At 43.8% G+C, this 19727-nt stretch overlaps 1 protein-coding gene across 1 annotated transcript in view; it reads left to right on the forward strand.

The window, feature by feature from the left end:
- The window catches only part of LOC144497479 (dihydropyrimidine dehydrogenase [NADP(+)]-like), a 760900-nt gene that overhangs the window by 53426 nt on the left and 687747 nt on the right, over positions 1-19727 (forward strand). The window lies entirely within an intron of this gene.

Here is a 19727-nt window from a genome sequence, read left to right on the forward strand (position 1 = left end):
CCCATTCTTAGTTGCCCTTGAAACTGAGTGGCTTGGCTAGGCCATTTCAGAGGGCACTTAAGAGTCAACCACATTGCTGTGGCTCTGGAGTCACATGTAGGCCATGTAGTTCCTCCCCCAACAAGCACATTCCTTTTTATAGGATCACAGGTGAATACCCAATTAATAACAAGTACCTGCATAAAATTAAATACAATTAATATAGAATTAACAATGCCTGCCTCTGAACTTGATTTAACACTGTTTCATCTATAATTATTTCCAAAAGGTCACAAACTGTGTTTCTCTCTCCATGAAGGACCTGCTGGATATTTCCAGCATTTTCTGTTTTTATTTATTTTTTAATTAACTGAATGGAATCCCCAATGAGAGCATTATGTACTTGAATTATGGTGCCTTATAACTGCAATTTTTAAAGCATGGTTGCTGCAGATAATTGTAGTCGTATAGAAAGTAGGCAGAACAATGGGGCATGTTTTCATTATGCCTGAAGATATTTGACATATTTCTCACTTTTCTTTATTCACAACTGGAATTTTATTTATGTAGACAATTTGCCTTAAGGTACTTTTTCAGGATATGAATACTCAGGGTCTAAGCAATGGGAATCCTTCTAAATCAATCACTATATTCTGCCATTTAACATTTGCTGACAGCAGCCTTCCTAAATATTTTTAAGAATATTGTTTTGTATTGCAGTAGAGTTATCGTGAGAATGATATGCACCCAAGGTTATCTAGGAAATAAAATGACTTGGGGAATAAGATGACTTCTCTTCACTCACTGGAAACTCAAGGTACATTCCTACCAGGGTTAAAGGTAGGACAAATCAACTCCGAGCTCTGTGGGTGAAGAAAGAGATGGAGAGTAGGATGAAGAAGAACAAAATATGACACATGTCAGGTGGATAATACAATTTAGAATCCAGCTCAATATAGAAGGTTGAGAGAGAAATTGAAAAAGCAAATAAGAGAAGCAAACAGAGGGGATCATAGAATCATAGAACAGTACAGCACAGTACAGGCCCTTTGGCCCTCGATATTGTGCCGAGCTTTGTCCAGAACCAAGATCAAGCTATCCCACTCCCTATCATTCTGGTGTGCTCCATGTGCCTATCCAATAACCGCTTGAAAGTTCCTAAAGTGTCCGATTCCACTATCACAGCAAGCAGTCCATTCCACACCCCAACCACTCTCTGAGTAAAGAACCTACCTCGGACATCCCTCCAATATCTCCCTCCATGAACCGTATAGTTATGCCCCCTAGAAACAGCTACATCCACCCGAGGAAATAGTCTTTGAACATCCACTCTATCTATCCCCCTCATCATCTTATAAACCTGTATTAAGTCGCCTCTCATCCTCCTCCGCTCTAAAGAGAAAAGCCCCAGCTCCCTCAACCTTTCCTCATAAGATCTACCCTCCAAATCAGGCAGCATCCTGGTAAATCTCCTGTGCACGCTCTCCAATGCTTCCACATCCTTCTTATAGTGAGGTGACCAGAACTGCACACAATATTCCAAATGTGTTCTCACCTAGGTCCTATACAGTTGCAGCATAACCCCATGGCTCTTAAACTCAAACCCCCTGTTAATAAATGCTAACACACTATAGGCCTTCTTCAGGCTCTATCCACTTGAGTGAATGAACACCAAGATCTCTCTGTTCCTCCACATTCCTCAGAACCCTGCCGTTGACCCTGTAATCCGCATTCAAATTTGTCCTACCAAAATGAATCACCTCGCACTTATCAGGGTTAAACTTCATCTGCCATTTTTCGGCCAGCTCTGCATCCTATCAATGTCTCTTTGCAGCCTACAATAGCCCTCCACCTCATCCACTACTCCACCAATCTTGGTGTCAGCACAAATTTACTGATCCACCCTTCAGCCCCCTCCTCCAAGTCATTGATAAAATGATGAGAAGAGACAGGTAGCTAACATAAAAGGAAAATGCAAAGGTTTATATAGATATTTATATAGTAAAAGGATGATAAAAGGAGGCGATTGGGGAACTAAAAGGGGTTTAACTGATGTAAGAAACAGACTTGGCTGAATTAGTACTAAATTAGTACTTTGCATCGATCTTTACCAAGGAAGAAAATGCTGCCCATGTCATGGTGAAAGAGGAGGGAGTTGAGACACTTGATGGATTAAAAATTGATAAAGGAAGTATTTAGATAGTCTGGCTGTACTTTACTTAAAATTAATGAGTGACCAAGTTTGAATCAGATGCATCCAACCATATTGAAGGAAGTAAGGGTGGAAATTGCAGAAGCCCTAGCCGTTATCATTCATCCTCCTTAGAATCAAGGTTGGCACCAAAGTATTTAATCACAGAATTGATATAGTACAGAAGGAGGCCATTTGGCCCATCATGTCTGCACCGACTCTCTATCATGACTTCATGCCATCCCCTCCAGTTTCTATTGGAGAATTGCAAATGTTGATCCTTGTTCAAAAAAAATGTCCTAAGGACAAGACTAGCAATTACAGGCCAACCAGCTTAACCTGGGTGGTGGGAAAGCTCCTCAAAACCATGATCTGAGACAAAATTAACAGTCACTTGGACAATTGCGGTTGAAGTAAGGAAAGCAAACACACACTTGTTAAGGACAAATCATGTTTAGCTAACTTTCTTGAGGTAACAGAGGGTAGATGACGGTAACGTAGTTGGTGTAGTATGCATAGATTTCCAAAAGATATTTGATAAAGTGCTGCACGACAGACTTGTGACCAGAGATTTAAAGGGATACGGATATGGAATTGGCTGAGTGACAAGAAACAGAAGAGTCGCGAACTCTGGAGGAAGGTTTATAAAGTTCTCCAGGGTCAGTTTTAGGACCCCTGCTCTTTTTATTAATGACCTAGACTTGGTATAAAGGACACAATTTCAAAATCTGTGGATGACTCAAAACTCAGAAGTATTATGGACTATGAAGAGGATGCTGTTAAATATCAAAATGACAAGACAAGTTGGTGGATGCACAGACAACTGCCAGATCAAATTTAATGCTGGAAAGTGTGAAGGATTAATTTTGGTAGGAAGAATGTGGTTAGCAACAGAAAATAAAGAGTACAGTTTTAAAGAGGGTGCTGGAGAAGAGGTATCCAGTGGTATATGTGCACAAAACATTGAAGATGGCTGGGCAGGCTTTGTAAATATGATCACAGAGGGCGATCTTACCAAAATAATTCTCAGTGTCAAATGAGTGTGAAAATGGGAGAGAATCCACACCCATCTTTTCCGCAAGCTCCTCAAACACATTCTTATGCCACTTAGAGAAAAATTGAGACAAAGTGTGATTCTCATTAGTGTAGGGAGTGAATGGAGTCTATCCAGACCGGGAAGCCGGCTGCTGACTGCTAGAGAGTGCCATTGCACATGTGCCCCAGTGCACTAACTGTTACAAGAGTACACAGTTAATGCACTGGGAGATATTTCACTTCCAACCCCCCTCCCTGCCCTCGTTCAATCGATGCCCTGGCGATCCCCAATTGCAGAGTGTGTGTACCTCCCTTTAGGCCGTACCCCTTGGCATTGCCCAGCGGGCAGTGACAGGCTGGCATTGGCTAAGGGACACGACCCCTGACCACCCTGGGGTGCCTCAAAAGCCTCTGGTCTCATTGGCGATGCCATCACTTCAGGTCCTTATTGCTGGAAACCATAAGTGATCCTCGCCAGAGAGGACCTCCACTGGTGAGGTCGTTAAGGCAAGTAAGCCCAGAAGATTCCGTTCCGGGCTCATCAATAATATTTAAAGTAAGAATTAAATATTATAATGAGCCTCGTGCCGGTCGTATAGCGAGAGGCAAGAAACCGAGCGCCAACCCAGTTTTTTTCGCTTTTCTCACGATCTTACTGGCTCGCCACTGATCTGGTAATCTGATAATGAGCTGGTAAGATCCCCCCCCCCCCCCTCCCCCCAAATGTACAAAAACAAGAAAAGTTATGATAAATCTATAAAATCATTCGTAACCGAGTATTGTGTCCACTCCTGAGCACCACACTTTAAGAAGGATGTCGAGGCATTAAAGATTCATGACACTGGCTCAATCGATAAGGAAGTTCAGTTATGTAAAAGGATTGGAGAAGTTGGGGCTGTTCTCCTTGGAGAAGAGAAGGCTGAGGTTGAAATTTTGATAGAGGTGCTCAAAATCATGAGGAGTCCATGACAGATTCATTAAGGAGAAACTGTTCCCATTGATGGAAGGGTCGAGAACTAGAGGGCACAGAATCAAGGCAATTGGCAAAAGAAGCACCCATGTGGTTTTGTATATAGTTCTTCCTGGTGAATGTTCAGAGTGAGATTCGTGCGTTATAATTTTTTAATTATAAAAAGCAGTTTTGTTTTAGTCTAAGAAATCCTGCCAAATCTTTGTCTCTGTTTTTAAAAAAATATAAAATTCTTTAGATTTAAGGAGTATTTTTGAAAAAGTTTCTTTTTCCTCGGTTGTCACAATTATTTTTAGGCTCAGAATTATCTTATAGACAAGTAGCAGCTTGCCAGACAACTTAAAGAGCCTCTAAAGGCACACTGACACAGTGGTTGGCACTGCTCCCTCACAGCGCCAGGGACCTGGGTTCAATTCCCAGCTTGGGTCACTGTCTGTGCGGAGTCTGCACGTTCTCCCGGTGTCCGCGTGGGTTTCCTCCGGGTACTCCGGTTTCAAAGAACAAGAACAAAGAACAATACAGCACAGGAACAGGCCCTTCGGCCCTCCAAGCCCGTGCCGCTCCCTGGTCCAAACTAGACCATTCTTTTGTATCCCTCCATTCCCACTCCGTTCATATGGCTATCTAGATAAGTCTTAAACGTTCCCAGTGTGTCCGCCTCCACCACCTTGCCTGGCAGCGCATTCCAGGCCCCCACCACCCTCTGTGTAAAATATGTCCTTCTGATATCTGTGTTAAACCTCCCCCCCTTCACCTTGAACCTATGACCCCTTGTGAACGTCACCACCGACCTGGGGAAAAGCTTCCCACCGTTCACCCTATCTATGCCTTTCATAATTTTATACACCTCTATTAAGTCTCCCCTCATCCTCCGTCTTTCCAGGGAGAACAACCCCAGTTTACCCAATCTCTCCTCATAACTAAGCCCCTCCATACCAGGCAACATCCTGGTAAACCTCCTCTGTACTCTCTCCAAAGCCTCCACGTCCTTCTGGTAGTGTGGCGACCAGAACTGGACGCAGTATTCCAAATGCAGCCGAACCAACGTTCTATACATCTGCAACATCAGACCCCAACTTTTATACTCTATGCCCCGTCCTATAAAGGCAAGTATGCCATATGCCTTCTTCACCACCTTCTCCACCTGTGACGTCACCTTCAAGGATCTGTGGACTTGCACACCCAGGTCCCTCTGCGTATCTACACCCTTTATGGTTCTGCCATTTATCGTACAGCTCCTCCCTACGTTATTTCTACCAAAATGCATCACTTCGCATTTATCAGGATTGAACTCCATCTGCCATTTCTTTGCCCAAATTTCCAGCCTATCTATATCCTTCTGTAGCCTCTGACAATGCTCCTCACTATCTGCAAGTCCTGCCAATTTTGTGTCGTCCGCAAACTTACTGATCACCCCAGTTACACCTTCTTCCAGATCGTTTATATAAATCACAAACAGCAGAGGTCCCAATACAGAGCCCTGCGGAACACCACTAGTCACTGGATATAAATCAATAACAGCAGAGGGCCCAATACAGAGCCCTGCGGAACACCACTAGTCACACCACTCCTCCCACAATCCAAAAAACGTGCTGGTTAGGCGCATTGGCCATGCTAAATTCTCCCTCTGTGTACCCGAACAGGTGCCAGAGAGTGGCGGTGAGGTGATTTTCATAGTAACTTCATTGCATTGTTAATGTAAGCCTACTTATGACACTCATAATAAAGCTTTAAAACTCGAAACCGTAACTCTTCCTCTCTCCACAGATGCTGTCAGACCTGCAGAGTTTTCCCAGCACTTTCTATTTTTATTTCAGATATCCAGTGTCTGCAGACTTTTGCTTTTCCCTTAAAAGAGCTGTTATTCCTACCTATGCCCAAACTTCAGTTCAGGCATCAATTAAAAGAAAATTTCACCCTGGAAGTTATGAAATTGCATCCATAGCATACGTTATAACCAGTTCAAATGCCTCATGCAGATGCCACTCTTGCTTTGTTTTTGTGGCATTCTGTCAAAAGCACATAGAAACATAGAAGATAGAAACATAGAAGATAGGAGCAGGAGGAGGCCATTTGGCCCTTCGAGTCTGCACCACCATTCATTACGATCATGGCTGCTCGTCCAACTCAATAGCCTAATCCTGCTTTCTCCCCACAACCTTGGATCCCATTCGCCCCAAGTGCTATATCTAGCCACCTGTTGAATACATTCAATGTTTTGGCATCAACTACTTCCTGTGGTAATGAATTCCACAGGCTCACCACTCTTTGGGTGAAGAAATGTCTCCTCACCTCCGTCCTAAATGGTCTGAGTTGGATGATCAGCCATGATCGTAATGAATTGCAGAGCAGGTTCGAAGGGCCAAATGGCCTCCTCCTGTTCCTATCTTCTATGTTTCTAACATCCTCCCTGCATCTACCCTGTCCAGTCCTGTTAGAATTTTGTAAGTCTCTGAGATCCTCCCTCATTCATCTGAATTCCAGCGAATACAATCCTAACCTAGGCAATCTCTCCTCACGCATCAATCCTGCCATCCCTGGAATTAGCTTGGTAACCTCTGCTGCACTCCCTCGAGAGCAAGAACATCCTTCCTCAGAAAAGGAGAAAGAAACTGCACACACTATTCTAGGTGACACATAATATGTCATAATAATGACTCACATTAGCACATGAAGTGAAAATGGTTGAGAGCTTCAGGTTTCTAGGCGTCCAAATCACCAATAACCTGTCCTAGTCCCTCCACGCCAGCGCTATAGTTAAGAAAGCCCACCAACATCTCTCCTTTCTCAGGAGGCGAAGGAAATTCAACATATCCACTACCACTCTCACCAACTTTTACAGATGCATTATAGAAAGCATCCTTTCTGGTTGTATCACAGCTTGGCATGGCTCCTGCTCTGACCAAGACCGCAAGAAACTACAAAGGGTGAACGTAGCCCAATCTTTCACGCAAAACAGCCTCCCATCCATTGACTCCGTTTATCCTTCCCGCTGCCTCGGAAAAGCAGCCAATATAATCAAGGACCCCACACACCCCGGACATACTCCGTTCCACCTTCTTCCATCAGGAAAAAGATTCAAAAGTCTGAAATCACGTACCAACCGATTCAAGAACAGTTTCTTCCCTGCTGCCATCAGACATTTGAATAAATTTATCTTATATTATGTTGATCTTTCTCTGCACCCTGGCTATGACCGTAACACTGCATTCTGCACTCTCTCCTTTCCATCTCCCCACTCGATGAATGGTATGCTTTGCCTGTATAGTGTGCAAGAAACAGTACTTTCCACTGTCTCCCAATGCATGTGATGAATCAAATCAAATGACTCTGTCTCATCCCTGTATTAAGTTTGTGTTTCTTTTTGAAATTTCCAACATTTGTTGTTTTCTTTTGTACTTTGCGTAAATCAGTTCTAGTTTTGCTGATATTCTCCTCTAATGGTAAGCAGCATCAACTGGATAATTAATGGTTTGAATATTGATAGTAATTTAGCTCAAAAAATAAATCCAAGCCAGTGATCACTTTTGCAAGGTGTTTAGGGGAAGAAATGAATTCAGCTTTGTTGGAAACTTTACACCAGTTGGTACATTGCTTCTTGGGACCATGCATTTGAATAGAAATGCCTTGTGTGTTTTCTTTTCCTATATAGGTCAAACCATTTGGGGGCAACAGGTTCCAGCTGTGAAACAATCGGGTTTTTATGGGCCTCTGGTAGTTTTCCTGGTTACCTTTTCTTCTGGTTTTGGGCCCATCCCACAAAAGATCAGAATTATTCCATTTAAATTTACAACTCCTAAAGGTTGGACTGGAACTCTGGAGCCTTGGCTTGCTAGTCCAGCATCGGAAATCCGATGTGCTCATTAGGATTTGGAGCACAAAACAATTGTGGAAACCCATCCCTGCATGAGGCAAACCTCTGCATGTTACAGTAGTTTTGATTGAGCTATATCGATTGAGGACACCAGTAAAAATTGTGCTTTACCCTGTATTTTGTGAAGAGTAGAATTTGCGGTGCAAGATTTGACATGACATAATGAGCAGAATTGGGGAAGTGGTAATATTGGCTCTATATCCCTTAGTAAATCTGTTTGTTCACCCTAACACTCTAATTCCTTCTTTGTGGTGGACTTCTTCCAACTAACCACAGGAGAACCAGGGACAGGCTACAATCATTTGCAATTGGCTCCGTAGCTCAGTGGTTAGAGCACTGGTCAACCAGGTGCCGCGAGTTCAATTCTCATGAAGGCCTGTGATTAAGCTTTTTGTCCAAGTTGGATCGAATGATCCGCTACGGGGAGGACACAGGCTAGAAAGGGTAGAGGCGTGTTGGTGAGTGAACAACAAGATGGCAGATGGAGTATAATGTAGGGTGTGAAGTTATTCATTTCAGGGATGGTAGGGTGGCACAGCGGTTAGCACTGCTACCAGGCCAGGGACCCGGGTTAAATTCCTGGCTTGGGTCACTGTCTGCGTGGAATTTGCACATTCCCCCCGTTTCTGCATGGGTTTGCTCTGGGTGCTCCGGTTTCCTCCCACAATCCGAAAGACGTGCTGGTTAGTTGCATTGGCCATGCTAAATTCTCCCTCAATGTGCCTGAACAGGCGCAGGAGTGTGGCGACTTGTGGATTTTCATTGTAACTTCATTGCAGTGTTAATGTAAGCCTATTTATGACAATAAATAAACTTTAAACTTTTCTCCCACAGTCCAAAGATGTGCAGGTTAGATGGATTGGCCATGCTAATTTGCCCCTTAGTGTTTCAAAATGTGCAGTTTAGGGGGAATTAGTGGGGTAAATACGTGGGGTTACAGGGATAAGGGGGGGATTAATCTGGGTAAGATGCTCTGTTGGAGAGTCAGTGCAGAACCGATGCTCCAAAAAATGGCCTCCTGTATTCTACAGATTCTATGATTTATTCCTAATTCAAATATGAAGAGCTCTACCCCAGAGAAACATCTGAGGCAGCCATCTTCTCTAATACAGCTCTTAAGGGGAGAGCATTCTAACACAGCTCTCTCCACAAAGTCACAAATACAGACTGTTTTATCAGTACACAGAACATTGTCTAATTTCTAATCTCACCCAAAAGTAGGATTGTTATCTCCTCCTAGCGAGCGATTGTACATTATTTTAATAAGGAAACAATCTTGTTGGCGAATTCTGTTGATCTCAAGTCCTTGGTGTATGTGAGATTCACTGGGTATAAGCAATTAATTATCATGTGATTTTTACTACAATGCAGGGGCTTTAGCTCTGACCCCCTCTTTATGAAATCTATTCATGCACCCTAACAATTAAGAACCAGAATCTGCAGTCGAACCTACTGCATCATCTGAGAAAAATTGGATGGGTGAACAAAGTCATGTTTGAAACCAGCCATGTCCAACGATGTGCTGATTGGGTTGATTGGCCATGCTAAATTGCCCCTTCGTGTCAGCGGGACTAACAGGGTAAGTACGCGGGGTTACGGGGTTAGGGCCTGGGTGGGATTGTTGTCGGTGCAGGCTCAATGGGCTGAATGGCCTCCTTCTGCACTGTGGGCACTTGATGATTCTGTGACCTATTGGCATCACATGATGTTTTAATTTATTTTTCAAATCTTCTGAAAATAGTGAGTTCCTTCCCAAATGCATGTACTTGTGGGGAGATGTCGATCAGGCACATTGCTTGCCATTTTGGGGAAAATGTGAAGTGTATGGTGGACAAGAGTGGCCAACTGGAACTCACCCAGACATGTGAAGCTGTCTGAGTGACGTGCGTTAAAATGGATTCTCTGTAAACCAGATTGATTGTCACTGTGTAGAGTGACACTTGGCAGTTGTGTGGAAAGGAGAAGAAGGAGCAGAATATAAACTTTGTCCTCTGGAGACAATCAAGAAGTCGTTTACAATCTTTGACAGGAGGTACACAGAGCTACAGCTGCATAGAATGTACAGCATAGCAACAGGCTGTTTGGCCCACCCGGTCTATACAAATACTTGAACATAAACTTTCTCCCACCCTTCTTCCTTTCACATTTGCAGCATACCTTAATTCTTTCTCCTTTATGTACTTATCTAAACTCCACGTAATGATCTTTTTAATGTTATTTTCCATCACCACACTTTCTGATAGCAAATTCCTTGTAATGCTAGAACTTTCGATTTTTGTAACAGTTTCCACTACAATTGAAATAGAGTTAGAAGAACTTGTGGTCAAAGCAACCTTTTGTTGGCAGTTTGTGACATTATTAATTTTCATTAGGTTGCATTTCCTTTTTCTCATGAATTATTATGACATTTCATTATTTTTCATTTTCCATTCCTCCCTTTACATTGTCTTTCATTTTTATTAAAACTATAAGAGTAGGTTCTTTTTCTGTAGTATGGAAATACTTGCGTATATTTTTAATAAATGTGTTATATTCCTGAATTAAAGACAGTGAGAAGGCAGTTTTGTTTTTGCAGCATTTTATAAGTAATTAAACACTGAGGCAAAATTTGGATAAGGCTTAAAACGGGGTTGGGGGGCAACATTCTTTGATTTGATTTATTATTGTCACATGTATTAACATACAGTAAAAAGTATTGTTTCTTGCGCGCTATACAGACAAAATATACTGTTCAGGGAGAAGGAAAGGAGAGTGCAGATGTAGTGTTACAGTCATAGCTAGGGTGTAGAGAAAGATCAACTTAATGCAAGGTAAGTCCATTCATTGCAAAGCGAACAGCAAGTAAACATAAGTGCAATAGTATGAAACTCAATACTAAAGGTGTTGCTGAGTTGCCGCATGTCTCAGTAGTGGCACAAGTTTTTTATTCATTCATGGGACATAGGCGTCACTGGCTGGCCAACATTTATTGCCCATCCCTAATTGCCCTTGGACAGTTGAGAGTCAACCACATTCCTATGGCTCTGAAGTCACAAGTAGGCCAGATCAAGTAAGAACAGCAAATTTCCTTCCCTAAAGGATCAAATTTTCCTGACAATCGACAATGGTTTCATGGTCATCGGTAGATTCTTAATTCCACATATTTTACTGAATTCAAATCCCACCATCTGCCGTGGCAGGATTCGAACCCAGAACATTAGCTGAGTTTCTGGATTAATAGTCTAGAGATAATACCATTGGGCCATCACCTTCCCTTGCAAGGTTAGCACCGCTTAAAGCTAATCTGCACTAATCCAAAGCCAGTCGGCATGTTCCAAAGAGGGAATGCATTCTGGTGGCATGAGGCGCTGGGACTGGTTGTGGAAGAAAGCATGGGCAGAAAGAAGAGTGAAAATAGGGCAACAGGAATGTTGTCATTCTCCAGAAAGCCGGTTGATGAGAGAGAACATCTTTACACAGTTTCATAAGCATTTATTTACAGAGTTGCGTATCGCAAGCATGCACCGCCTAACCCAACGATGACAGTTTCGGTCTGTTTCTACTTATAAGGTCACAAGTGAATCCCCAGTTAATGCCCACCTGTATACAATGAAATGTAATTACTATGCAACTATACAATTAACAGAAAATGTCATGGAGTCACAGAGGTTTACAGCATGGAAACAGGCCCTTCGGCCCAATTTGTCCATGCACCCCTTTTTTATCATTAAGCTAGTCACAATTGCCTGCGTTTGGCCCATATCCCTCTATACCCATCTTATCCATATAACTGTCTAAATGCTTTTTAAAAGACAAAATTGTACCCACCTCTATTACTACCTCTGGCAGCTTGTTCCAGGCACTCGCCCTATCCCTGTAACCCCTCGTATTTACCCTACTAATTCCCCCTAACCTGCACATTTTGAAACATTAAGGGGAAATTTAGCATGGCCAATCCACTTAACCTACACATCTTTGGAGTGTGGGAGAAAACTGGGGCATTCAGAGGAAACTCACGCAGACATGGGGAGAACGTGCAAATTCCACACAGGTATCACCCAAGGCTGGAATTGAACCCGGGTCCCTGGCACTGTGAGGCAGCAGTGCTAACCACTGTACCACCCTGTCACCCCTGAAATGAATAATTTCACATCCTACTTTATATTCCATCTGCCATCTTGTTGCTCACTCACTATCTCAACTCATTCCAGGCTATGTCCTCCCCAAAGCTGATCATTTGATTTAACTTGGACAAAAAGCTTAATCACAGGCCTTCGTGAGAATTGAACTTGCGGCTCTAACCACTGAGCTACGGAGCCAATTGCAAATGATTGTAGCCTGTCACTGGTTCTCCTGTGGTTAGTTGGAAGAAATGGGGTGAAGGTGGAGGAGAGAATTCATCCTCTGAAGTTGTTGAATTCAATGTTTAGTCCAGAAGGCTGTAAAGTGCCCCATCAGAAGATGAGGTGGTGTTCCTCCAGTTTGCATTGGAGTTCACGAAAACATTGCAAAAGGCCAAGGATGGACATGTGGACAGGAGAGCAGGGTGATGTGTTGAAATGGCAAGTGACAGGAAGGTCTGGGTCCTGCTTGCAAACGGACCAAAGGTGTTCAACAAAGCGGTCACCTAATCTGGTCTCTCCGATGTAGAGTAGAGCGCATTGGGAGCAGGGAATGCAATAGACCAGATTGAAGGAGGTGCATGTGAAGCGCTGTTTCACCTGAAAGGGATGTTTAGGAGCTAGGACAGTGAGCAGGGACGAGTTAAAGGGGCAGGTGTTACACCTTCCACGATTGCATGGAAAGATACTGTGGGCAGGGGGTGAGGTGTTTGATGTGATGGAGGAGTGGACCATAGTGTCCCGGAGAGAGCGGTCCTTGCGGAATGCTGGGGGTGGGGGGGTGAGGAAGATGTGATGAGTGGTGGCATTATTGGCATCATGCTGGAGTTGGCGGAAATGGCATAGGATGGTCCTTTGAAAGTGGAGACTGGTGGGTGAAAAGTGAAGACAAGGGGGACCCTATCCTGGTTCTGGGAGGGCGGGGAGGGGATGAGAGCACTGATCCAGGGGTTGGGTTGGACGTAGCTAAGAGCTCTGTCAACCACGGTGGGTGGAAAACCATGATTGAGGAAGAAGAAAGACATATCGTCATTTCAGAAAGTGGCATCATCTGAACAGATGCGGTGGAGGCGAAGGAACTGAGAGAATGGGATGAAGTCCTTACAGGATGTGGGGTGTGAATAGCTGTAGTCAAGGTAGTTGTGGGAGTCAATGGGCTTGTAATGGATACTAGTGGACAGTTTATCACCAGAAATGGAGACAAAGAGGTCAAGAAAAGGAAGAGAAGTGTCAGAGATGGACCATGTGAAGGTGATAGAGGGGTGGAAATTGGAAGCAAAATTGATAAATTTTTCCAGGTCCAGACTAGAGTATGAAGTGGCATGTGACTTGGTAAGCACCACACCTAAATGAAGCCATGTCCTGCGAATGTAAAAAAACCGCCCCCTGACTGTGTGGTTTGCTCAGTACATCATGCAGCTGTAAGTTAGGTATCCTGGCAGCAGTCATGATACCTTCATTCTGTGCCCGTCCACTGACCTCTCAGTAATTGAGCTACTGTGACAAAGCAGAGGGCGGCTGCAGTGTGACATTGGCTATTCACTAACTAGCCGGCTGCCAACACTTGTGAGCAACCCAACCATGTAATGGGAGCCCTGCACAAAACACCATTGAGCATTGGGGTGTTGGCGCAATGGTCTTGCTGTCAAACCCTACAGGGCTTGCTAGAGCATGAATGTTGTGGTCTGTGGTATCCTGCCTAACATCATCATTGTGAAGGAACTGCCTTTGCAACCAGCAATATGGAGAGCTGTTGGGATGGAGGGGAGGCAGGAAGAGGAGGCCATCAACATACTTACGTCTGCTCTAGGCTATGCCAGGAGTGCATGTTTGCCACACTCCATTTTGGTGCCAAAGCTACAGGTGCGTGGAGTTTAATTTTGCTGTCACCAGCTTTATATAAGCTTACACTTCATAGCTGAATTCATTATCTGGTGCTAAGTGAAAAATCTAACAGAGCAGTTACATAATTTCTGTAAGTGACACAAAGATATACTTTTGTAGCTTTTAGGATATAAAAAATTTGTATCAGAACTATGAATTCCTGCCATTCATTTTCTTATCTAGCTTGTATGTACATAATATTCACCAGAAAATAACTTTGCACAAATTATCAGGGAAGTGCAATCCAAACACTTTATTTTAAAAAGGTTGAATGCAGGTCATTTGCACGAGTTTTGTGTTCATTCCTATTCTTGCATCGATCCTTTTGAAGGCTAATATTTTGTGGCTTTTTTTTTAACTTTGAGTTTTGAAAAACCTCTGCTGCACAACATTAACCTTTCCAGTCTTGGCATCTGGTGTCATTTTGAAAAATTCTGAGTTGAATATTACATGAGTGAGATGCAGAATAAAACTCTCCTTACCTTTGCTCCAGCAATATGTGATTTTTGTCTCTGCCTCACAAGAGCTATACAGACCCACTTAGTGATTTTTCTGTTTCACATTTCAACCATCCTTTGGCCTTTTGGAATAAGATTCCCACTTCACTCCCAGAATTGAATTGCAGCCAGATTTTGGTGTGAACATGAACTGACTCATAAATGAATCTATTTTGAACATACTCCCTTTCTGTGGATTCCTTCCAGCTAACATGTACAGAGATTTTCATTCCAATATTCAGCCTTGATATTGAACCCAGATCCCAGTAGTGGCACGACTTATCCTTTTCCCTCCCCCGTCCCCTGCATCACCTAGTCTGTTTCATTTATTGTTCCAGATATTTTTATTGATCACTTGTACTGTTATCTAACACTTAATTATGTATATCATATTTGGGTGGTATGGTACAGTGGTTAGCACTGCTGCCTCATAGGGACTCGGGTTCAATTCCCGGCTTGGGTGACTGCCTGTGGGGACGCTCTCCCCGTGACTGCGTGGGTTTCCTCTGGGTTCTCCGGTTTCCTCCCACAGTCCAAAAGACGTGCTGGTTAGGTGCATTGGCCATGCTAAATTCTCCTTCAGTGTACCCGAACAGGCACCGGAGTTTGGTGACTAGGGGATTTTCACAGTAAATTCATTGCAGTGTTAATGTAAGGCTACTTATGACACTAATAAATAAACTTTGTTAAATGTTGGCCTAGGTTTTGCTGGAGGACTGCATCTTGTGCCATGCCTTGTTAGTTAGTTGGGTCTGTGCACATTTAGATTGTTAAAATGTCTGACCACAAAGCTGCTGGAAAGATGGGTTGATGAAGGAGTTGCCAGGGCAAGGAATGAATCTCCCTAATCAATAAGATATAAAAATTGAGAAATGAACAGCAAGAGGCTTGAGAAAGAGGGCGAATCAGAATGGGTGAATTAAATGGAGAACCAGGCCCAGAAAGAGGGGAAATAAAGATTTGATTGAGAGAGAAAAAAAAGATACAGAATGGAACAGTAGGGGAAACATAAAATTTGACATTTTTAAAATTTTCAACAACAATTCACAACCTAAAGGAATGAAACCCCATCAATTTAATTATTCACTTTCTGGGGAAGTGAGATTGATTGACACTCATTAAGAATTATCACATTGTTAAAAGAGTACTCGAGCTGTTAATTGTTAGACCTAGCAACTTTCGGTGAGTTGAATGGAAATCAATGTGCAAATACACCACTTCGGAATGGTCCAAGATGAGATGTTACTTTCATATAGCTAGTGGCAAATGGCACACATCAGTCAGCTTGCGGTGATTTGCAATTCACGGTTATTTCTTCCTCATCTCAATTTGCTGGCCAATTTATAATAACATGTAGCAAATTCTGAGCAAATTATTTAATTACTTTCATGGAGAAAAATGATATGCTCACTGGAGAATTTGGAAAGAAACACATGCTCCAAGACTTGGGGCGGGATTTTCCAACCACGCTCGCTGCAAGGACGGAAATTCCCACCCGAGGTCAACAGACCTTAACGTGGTCCTGTCCCAATGGTTACCATTCCCGTGGGGGGCGGGATGGGAAAATTCCACCCTTGGTGGTCCCACCATGGCAGGTCATCCTGCAGAGGGTGCGGCGATCCATTGAAATCCCCGTTGACTTTGACGGGACTAGAAGAGCTTGCCAGTGGGAACATCTGAAAATTCTTGGCCATGAAATAGAAATTTGAAAAGCTGAACCTTTGGGGATGGGGGTGCATGGTTTTTAAACATGCTTCCCTCAACGTAACAAAAAATAATCCATCATCAGTTCCCTTTATTACATTAAGGAGAATCGTATAATAGGCACATTTTTTTGAGAGTTTAAAAATTATTTTGGAGAACTCTGGAATCTGTATACTTGCTTTGGGATTGTGAGATGTGTCGCACTTAAAGGAAATAGGATAACCTAACCTGACAAGCCAATTACCATTCTATCCAATTTCCAAATGAGGGAATGAGTCATCAAGTAACATCTACCCACTGATGGTCACTTCAGATTTGCATAGAATTATCTGTCTTCAGGCGGCATAGAAACCAGAGGCAGGAGTAGGCCATTCGGCCCTTCGAGCCTGCTTCGCCGTTCATTTTGATCATGACTGCTCATCAAATTCAATATTCTGATCCTGTCTTCCTCCACACTCCTTGATCCCTTTTAGCCCCAAAAGCTATATCTAATTTCTTCTTGAAAATCACACAATGTTTTGGCCTCAACTACTTTCCACAGATTCACCACTCACTGGGTGAAGAAATTTCTCCTCACCTAGTCCTAAAAGGTTTACCCCTTATCCTCCCAACTATGACCCCTAGTTCTGGATTGCCCCACCATTAGGAACATTCTTTCTGAATCTACTCTGTCTAATCCTGTTATAAGTTTCTATGAGATCCCCTCTCACTCTTCTAAACTCCAGTGAATATAATCCTAACTGACTTAGTCTCTCCTCATATGACAGACCTGCCATCCCTGGAATCAGCCTGGTAACCTTTGCCGCACTCCCTCGATAGCAAGGACATCCTTCCTTAGATAAGGACACCAAAACTGCACACAATATGTGGATCAGTAAATTTGCTGATGACACCAAGATTGGTGGAGTAGTGGATGAGGTGGAGGGCTGTTGTAGGCTGCAAAGAGACATAGATAGGATGCAAAGCTGGGCTGAAAAATGGCAAATGGAGTTTAACCCTGATAAATGTGAGGTGATTCATTTTGGTAGGACAAATTTAAATGTGGATTACAGGGTCAAAGGTAGGGTTCTGAAGACTGTGGAGGAACAGAGAGATCTTGGGGTCCATATCCACAGATCTCTAAAGGTTGCCACTCAAGTGGATAGAGCTGTGAAGAAGGCATATAGTGTGTTAGCTTTTATTAACAGGGGGTTGGAGTTTAAGAGCCGTGGGGTTATGCTGCAACTGTACAGGACCTTGGTGAGACCGCATTTGGAATATTGCGTGCAGTTCGGTCACCTCACTATAAGAACATAGAACATAGAAAGCCACAGCACAAACAGGCCCTTCGGCCCACAAGTTGCGCCGATCACATCCCCACCTCTAGGCCTATCTATAGCCCTCAATCCCATTAAATCCCATGTACTCATCCAGAAGTCTCTTAAAAGACCCCAACGAGTTTGCCTCCACCACCACCGACGTCAGCCGATTCCACTCACCCACCACCCTCTGAGTGAAAAACTTACCCCTGACATCTCCTCTGTACCTACCCCCCAGCACCTTAAACCTGTGTCCTCTCGTAGCAACCATTTCAGCCCTTGGAAATAGCCTCTGAGAGTCTACCCTATCCAGACCTCTCAACATCTTGTAAACCTCTATCAGGTCACCTCTCATCCTTCGTCTCTCCAGGGAGAAGAGACCAAGCTCCCTCAACCTATCCTCATAAGGCATGCCCCCCAATCCAGGCAACATCCTTGTAAATCTCCTCTGCACCCTTTCAATGGCTTCAACATCTTTCCTGTAATGAGGTGACCAGAACTGCGCGCAGTACTCCAAGTGGGGTCTAACCAGGGTCCTATAAAGCTGCAGCATTATCTCCCGACTCCTAAACTCAATCCCTCGATTAATGAAGGCCAGTACGCCGTACGCCTTCTTGACCGCATCCTCCACCTGCGAGGCCGATTTAAGAGTCCTATGGACCCGGACCCCAAGGTCCTTCTGATCCTCTACACTGCTAAGAATGGTACCCTTCATATTATACTGCTGCTTCATCCCATTGGATCTGCCAAAATGGATCACCAAAATGGATGTGGAAGCGCTGGAAAGAGTGCAGAGGAGATTTACCAGGATGCTGCCTGGTTTGGAGGGTCGGTCTTATGAGGAAAGGTTGAGGGAGCTGGGGCTGTTCTCTCTGGAGCGGAGGAGATTGAGGGGAGACTTATTAGAGGTTTATAAAATGATGAAGGGGATAGATCGAGTGAACGTTCAAAGACTATTTCCTCAGGTGGATGGAGCTATTACAAGTTGGCATAACTATAGGGTTCATGGTGGGAGATATAGGAAGGATATCAGAGGTAGGTTCTTCACGCAGAGAGTGGTTGGGGTGTGGAATGGACTGCCTGCAGTGATAGTGGAGTCAGACACTTTAGGAACATTTAAGCGGTTATTGGATAGGCACATGGAGCACACCAGGATGGTAGGGAGTGGGATAGCTTGATCTTGGTTTCAGATGAAGGTCGGCACAACATCGTGGGCCGAAGGGCCTGTTCTGTGCTGTACTGTTCTATGTTCTAATACTCCAGATGTGGCCTCACTAACGTCCAGTACAATTGCAGTAAAACATCCCTATTCCTATACTCAAATCCTCTTGCTATGAAGGCCAATATACCATTTGCCGCCTTTACTGCCTGCTATATCTGCATGTTTATTTTCAGTGACTGATGCATGAGGATACCAAGGCCTCACTGAATATCCACCTCTTTCAATTTACACCAATTCAAATAATCTGCCTTCCTATTTTTGCTACTGAAGTGGATAACCTCACATTTATCCACATTATACTGCATGGTGGCGCAGTTGTTAGCACTGTTACCTCATAGCTCCAGGGACCCGGGTTCAATTCCGGCCTTAGATGACTGTCTGCGTAGAGTTTCCACATTCTCTCCATGTCTGCGTGGGTTTCCTCTGGTGCTCTGGTTTCCTCCCGGAGTCTAAAGATGTAAGGGTAGGTGGATTGGCCATGCTAAATTGCCCCTGGGTTAGATGGGCCATGAGAAATGTGTGTGGTTATAGGTCAGGGGAGTGGGCCTGGGTAATATACTCTGTCAGATGTAGACCTGATGGGCCAAATGGCCTTTTCTGCACTGTAGGGATTCTATGATAAAGCTTTTGAGCTCAAGGCAACATTTGGTTGAGTATGACACTAAGGGAAAGTGACCAATGGGAGAGGGGATTGTATCAAAAGGAAACCTCTCCAAAGGCTAGAGTTGCATCTATTGCAGAAGATGATTGCTGTGGCCATCAGTCGCAGGGGATCACCGCAGGGATTCTCTGGGGAAATGTCCTTGATTCTAGTATCTCCAGTTGATTCAACATCATCATTCTTTTGTAAGGGTGGCTGATTTCTAACGGCACAGCGGCACGGTAGCACAGTGGTTAGCACTGCTGCTTCACAGCTCCAGGGACCTGGGTTCGATTCCTGGCTTGGGTCACTTTCTGTGTGGAGTTTGCACAT

This window comes from Mustelus asterias, chromosome 8 (genome assembly GCF_964213995.1).
Source record: "Mustelus asterias chromosome 8, sMusAst1.hap1.1, whole genome shotgun sequence".
Lineage (NCBI taxonomy): Eukaryota > Metazoa > Chordata > Chondrichthyes > Carcharhiniformes > Triakidae > Mustelus > Mustelus asterias.